The following is a 7,443-nucleotide window of genomic DNA, read 5'->3' as shown; positions in this document are numbered from 1 at the left end:
TACCTAACTGATGGACAACTAATCAGCATTGCAAAAAATGAACCATTGACTTTGTTATCTAAAGCATAGAAGGAAAAAAAACCAAACTGAGCATGAAATGGGCAACAAGTTTCACAAGAATCCTCTAAAGAGAATCATTGTATTCATATGAGGTAAAAAAGTCGTAATATAAGTTCGCGCACTCCTTTTGCCGATATCACTAATGGAAAGCAATAATAATACTATAAGTTATAATGAACACAAAGAATTCTATTGCGACTATTGTCAAGATCACCTATCCAAATATATTAGATAGCATGACTGATAAAGCTTATTTTCAAGACAAGTCCATATTAACTCCAAAGCATTCAATTGTCAAACAAATAAACGATTATATATTGAATTTCCCTCCCAAGTGTGGACATGTCATCATTAATGTCTCCTTGGTGTGTTATGCAAGCTTTGGTACCATCATTTAATGTTGATTTCAAGTAAATATTTTTTCGTAAAAAAGTTTCGGTAAAATATTTTTTTACTTTAAAAAAAAAATTCGGTAAAAAAAAAATTCCCGGTAAAAAAAATTTTTCATATTTTTTTCAAGTAAAAAAAAATCCCGGTAATTTTTTTCCATATTTTTTTCCAATAATTTTTTTTTTAAAAATAGTTTTTTTCGGTAAAAAAATTTATTTGTAGAAATTTTGGGGCTTAGGGCCTTTTAGATTGATTCACATATGAAGGTCATATGCTAATGCTCTCCATTAGTTTCTGTGGTGTTTTTGTTTATTGATGCACTTCCTTTACATTGCTCTTTTTTGCCGTTGTTTAGAAAAGTTTAATTGACGTGTTTTTTTTAAGCAATAAATTTATTTAGATCGATTCACAAACTAAGGTCATAAGATATTGTTGTTAGTTTCTGTGCTTTTATTGTTTATTGATGCACTTTGTTTACAATGCTCTTTTTGCCGCTATTTAGAGAAGTTTAATTGACATTGCTTTTTTTTGTTATGCAATATGTGTCGCATGATTATATGTTTTTGGGTACACACCATACAAAAGACATTGGTTATGAGTTGTACCGTTATGTAACTTTGGTGGATCCAAAATGCAATCATGCATAAAACGAAGAGTTGTTATTGTATTGAGATACACAAAGCACGTATATATCAGCAAGCATGCACTGGTTTTACATCTATAATTGTGCAGTACTTATGATATGAGCCGCATGTGTATGGGAGGACTCCACACGTGTGTGTGTATACCTAACTGATGGACAACTAATCAGCATTGCAAAAAATGAACCATTGACTTTGTTATCTAAAGCATAGAAGGAAAAAAAACCAAACTGAGCATGAAATGGGCAACAAGTTTCACAAGAATCCTCTAAAGAGAATCATTGTATTCATATGAGGTAAAAAAGTCGTAATATAAGTTCGCGCACTCCTTTTGCCGATATCACTAATGGAAAGCAATAATAATACTATAAGTTATAATGAACACAAAGAATTCTATTGCGACTATTGTCAAGATCACCTATCCAAATATATTAGATAGCATGACTGATAAAGCTTATTTTCAAGACAAGTCCATATTAACTCCAAAGCATTCAATTGTCAAACAAATAAACGATTATATATTGGATTTGATTCCAGGCGAAGCAAAAATGTATCTGAGTTAAGATTCGCCGTTAGCAACAAACCCGAATGGCGATGCAATTGATGTTGTCCACACTCCTGAATTTCTCAACACAATTAATACACCTGGTCTTCCAAATCACAAACTCAGGTTAAAGGTTGGTGTTCCAGTGATGTTGTTAAGGAATACAGATCAAAGATCAGGATTATGCAATGGCACAAGACTAATCATAACTAGAATGGGTAAATTTGTGCCTGAAGGAAAGGTCATATTTCGAAGCAATATATGCAAGAAAATTTTTTATACCAAGATTATCTCTTACTCCTTCTGATGTCATGATATACCTTTCAAATTTCAACGGAGACAGTTTCCGATAGTTGTTTCTTTCGCAATGACTATTAACAAAAGTCAAGAACAATCTCTGAAGAAAGTTGAGATATATTTGCCAAGTCATGTGTTTTCACATGGTCAGTTATATGTTGCAATATCAAGAGTTACCTCAAGAGATGGATTGAAGATGCTTACAATGGATGAAAATGTTCAAGATGCCAATGTGACTTCAAATGTAGTATATCCAAAAGTATTTCGTAATGTAAGATAAGTTGTGCCAAATGTAAGTCACCATTATGAGACTAATATTTATCGTAATTGGAATTTTATAAAATATTACTTACATATTGATTCAGTTATAACCAATTAATATAGGAAGAGACTAATAATCGTAACTTCAAACGTGCATGGACCCGTGCGGAGCACGGGTCGATGGTCTAGTTGAAAATAAGAGAAGAGGGGTGAAAGTTTCTTTACGGGAGAGATTTGAGAGAGAGTAGGGAGCGAGGTAGAGTAACACAGAATTGGCTCAACCATTATTTTTTAAATTAAAAATAATCTTTGAAATTATAAACTAAATTATTTTAATTTATTTTAATTTTAAATTTTTGTCATGTAGTGTGCCATGTGGCGTAAAACAATTGGCCCACGTGGCACTCTGTTAGTTTTAATTTTTTTTTTAACCGTTGACTAACAGAAGGACTAATTAATACCAAATTTTTTATAAAGTGCCGGGACTTAATCCAAACAAATAAAAGTGCAAGAACCAATCCCAAAATATGATGAAAGTGCAGGGACTAATCACACATTTAAGCCTATAATTATCTGCATGAATTCACTTCCCATTGTCAAACATCCAACCACTCTTATTTCTCCCATTTCTCCTAAGTGGTAACCGCATCTGTGTGATTCATATACTCATAAATTTAAGGCTAAAATATGGTTTTAGTCTCTGCAAATATGTCTCGTTTTGGTTTTAGTCCCTGAAAAAAAATTGTTTTTGGTCCCTGCAAAATATTTTGTTTTTTAAAAAGGTCCCTGCAAAATTTTTTGTTTTTAAAAATAGTCCCTCTGTATTTTAAAATAGTCCCTGAGGGACTATTTTAAAAAACAAAAAATTTTGCAAGGACCAAAAACAAATTTTTTTTAAGGGACTAAAACCAAAACGAGGCATATTTGCAGGAACTAAAACCATATTTTAGCCTAAATTTAATTATAGTCCTCACCGATTTTCCTTAGTACCTAGGCATTAGACTCTCACATTCCATGTATCACGGTTTAGAAAAGAGTAATTTAACCTTCCATTTATCTCTATAAAGGTCACCTAAGAGTCTATTTTCCAACTATTTTAACCTTCCACTCAAACACATATTTTAATTTGTTCACAACCTATAATTCATTTCGGCTAAATTGTTCCCAAGCCCTCTAGCCATCAATACAATTGAGAAGCATGTTTTCTTACGGTTGTCATAGTCAATTGAAAATTGAGACTTAACGGAACGAAAAACGAAGTGTACGGATCAAGAGGTTATTCGGCTAGGAAAGAGAGCATTTAAGGTAGTGGCGGGTCATATCCGGATCATTTAGTTTTAGGAGGATGCATTGCATTGCTTAATAATCTAAAGAAAGATAAAAGAAGAATGATTGGTGAATATTTATTTTCTTGTTGGCAGCTTATGTCTCGTACAATTTATTTTATAATATTGTACCGTATGTTTGGTTTGATTTGTATGATTTGTGGTTTATGGAAACTGACCCCTTACACCAACATTTTAGGTACCCATGAAGAGATGTGTTTGCTTTGGTGTTTTTGCTTGAAGTGCGTACGGGAACAAATTGGGTTTTGATCAAGTTGTAATTGTATATGTTTTTATTGAGAATTAATTATTGATGACAAAAAAAAAATAGTAGTGATTTAAAAAAAATGATTTAGGCGTAATGTCTTGGACCAAAATCTGGGACATTACAGGTTCAGTTTCTTCAAGCATTTCAAAGCCTTCATAAAAGTTAGGTTAACTTAGTTAGACGCTATCCTAAACTCCTCACATACCATCTCATGTAGCTCTCGCACATCAGAACGTGTCGGGTCCACTCTAAAATTTCCAACATAGGTACCCTTAACTTCAAACGCATTTTTGGAACTAATTACTAATCAAAATCATATGAATTTGGTACTCAAATCGAATGGAATTGGGTTAAAATTCTAAAATTCCAACAACCATCCAAATCATGGTTACATAGCAAGAGTTATGTCTCTCTCTTTTTTTTTTTTTTTTTGTGGTCGGGGTTTGAACCCCGGACCTTGCATATATCATGCATTGTCCCTACCAACTGAGCTAAGCTCACGAGGACAAAAGTTATGACTTGATTACCACATCTTATGTAACACTCAATTTTCCGACGATAATTATTAAATAATAAGAATATATTTAATCGTAAGAATGTTACAAAACTCGACCTTATATCACAAAATAACAATAAAATGTTTTCTTTATTAATAATTCCACTGGAGAAGAAGAAAAATATGATAAATGTTTAAGACTTAGCCATAGATCAATAGATACAAGTTACAGCATATTATCAATAACAAGGAAGGAAGAAAAATTGTGTACCTTTAAGATTTAGGATTCATGAAGGATGGCTGTCAGAAGGATGAGAGGGATGACTACCCTCATTCCGTTTAGCACCAGAATGTTCAGAATAGTTTAACCGTTTGATGGGATGACGTTTAAATAGCTAAACGGCTGAGGGCAGGGACCTCTCATTGAGCTTAGATAAATGGTCCAACCCATCATGGTCCATTTAGAAAGAATAGCTCAATCACACATATTCATCAACTAATCAGTGCTCAACACTATAGACCATAATTTATAAATTAATATTAACTTATAATAATTGATTATTGTCAATCCATAATTGATTAATTAAATAATTAATCCAACAAATTATTCACTGATCACATTAATATATTCATACTTGTCGTTCAATAATCATAAATAGGAAAATAACAAAGTTTCCAAGATTCAACTCAAACTGCAAATTAAAATTAAAATCGTCAACCCCAACCCTAGTGTTACAATATCAGAGATCGTAGTGAATACATGCTTATTCAACTACTAAATAACAGAACTAAACAGAGGGCATCCCCTCATCTCCACCTTTTAAAATGTCTCACAACTACTCCTTGTCAACCTGAGTATATGTACTCAAGGTACAACCACCATACAGAAAATAACACAGCAAAATAAGGGGTGAGAAATCCCGCCATAACATAATAATAGGGAAAAACATGCATATTAAATAAATATCAAAATAATATTATCTCCACCATATCTCCACTCTCACCATCGTCATAGATAAACATCATCACTCTCATCATCGTCATAACTTAACCATCAACGCTCCCATCATCACAACAACATAAACATCGTCATTCTCAATGTTATTATAATATAACATCATCATTTCCCATCGTGGTAATTTCTTTACATATATATAATATTAATTGTCATCACTCTTTATCAAAGTTGTAGGACTCCTCATCATTACTCTCTATCATCAGTTTATATCACCACCTTAACTCTTCATTAATCCACACCTTACGCGTGACTCATTCTACGTCAACATCCATTTATTATATTTTATTATTCATCTCACAGACGTACTCTATTCCCTCATATATTCTAGGCCCTCTATATACTTTATTCTGATACCATACCCTATTCCTCATTCTTAGTTTTAAGATATTTACTTGTTCATTATCATTACATATAATGTCTCCTCTCTTTAAAACTAGGTCCTACCTCACCATCGTCATTAACTCCTTCATACTTATTCTTCTCAATAAAACAACTTTATATATTATTGTTCTCATGTTCCTAGTCATTTATGCATCATATATTCCCCTAATCTTAATTTCAATCTAATTTAGAGTTATTATCCCACCCTATCATTAATGTCAACTTCATCAGTTTTTCTCACTACGACTCCATTGTATTTCAAGGTTTTATTCTCTCGATACCGGTCGTTATTATCATCATCTAACCTTATAAATAATATATATTATCCTCTTTCTTATTAATCTTTCTCTCTTCTAATCGATTCCCATCTTGTTCCCTATCACCATTCCTATTAACTTCTGTTACTTAATAAACAACTCCTTATCCTCCATTCCGTCACAATTTAATAAAAAAAATGTTAACTTGCCTACATGGACACTTTAGAGATAAGGGTCGTGCCGTGGCATAAGTTGATTTTTTTTCTTCAGATTTTTATCTTCTTCAATCTCTCTTTCCTTTCTCCTCATCTTTCTCCTAGGGTCTTGAAAAAAATACTCCAAAGATGGGTATTCCTCAACTATTGGTTCAGACAGGGTGTGTAACACATACAGGTGGGCTCTCCCATCATTATAAGCAATCCATTTCATTCTCTTAGTTCCTAAGTCACTGTTCAGCCTAATCAATTCATTCACATCCAATGGGTCATAATACCATAAAGACTTTAAGTCATGGTACCCCATTACTTTCAACCCACCTAGCACCCCAAAATATGACCAAACATCAGGATCACAAATCCATATGTCCTCAAGCCCATGGTAACCTAAGTGATTTGGTTTACTAAATGACCCCATATGATGAACCACAACTTCAAACTTTTCCTCCTCCATTATTTAAAAATCCTAATAAACAAATGACAAATGCACACAACTCAACAAACAGGACCACAACAACAGATAAAAGCAACTAAACTATAAAAAATTCGCTTGTGTAGAAAAATTTAAAACCACATTCGACATGTACAGTTCATAACAACTATAAATAATGTAAGACTCTAAAAGCATCTTCTGTGATAGGCCCCACATCAACTATAAAAGCAAAGAACAACAACATTTTCACTACAAAAACTTCATAACATCACATATTTTATCAAACTTTCAAAATAGAAACCCTAACTGTTCAAACCCTAACTCACGAAGAAGCAATTTGTAGAAGATGAATAACAAACCAGATGTCACAAGTTTAGTAGTCACAATCATATTTTATCAAACTTTCAAAATATAAACCCTAACTGTACAAACCCTAACTCACGAAGCAATGTTTTAAAAGAAGAAGAACAAACCTGATGTTGAACGTTTCACAGTTGCAATCGCAGGTTTCGCAGTTCACAACTTCACAAGTTTACAGTTTCAATCGGTGCTATCACTTTCGCATTCAACCATTCATCTTCTCCAAATCGTTTTTCGTTTTCCAGAGAGAAAGTAGAAAAATATGGTTTCTCTCTTTACAAATCTCTCTAAAAGATAGTGTTATGCCACCTCAGACCCTTATCTCCAACCCATAAGCGCCACATCAGCGTCCATGTCTGAGACTTAACGTTTTTTCATTAAATTGTGACAGAATGGATTTAAATGATGGACGGAGGTAAATTAAAGGACCAATATGGGTCGAAAATTAATAAAGGGACCAAATCGAAATCTCATAATTATTTAAGGGGCCAATTATG

The sequence above is a fragment of the Medicago sativa genome, chromosome 5, assembly GCF_051527215.1.
Source record: "Medicago sativa cultivar Bolivia chromosome 5, Bolivia_mono, whole genome shotgun sequence".
In the NCBI taxonomy this organism is placed as follows: domain Eukaryota; kingdom Viridiplantae; phylum Streptophyta; class Magnoliopsida; order Fabales; family Fabaceae; genus Medicago; species Medicago sativa.
Note: the sequence above shows the minus strand (reverse complement) of the source record.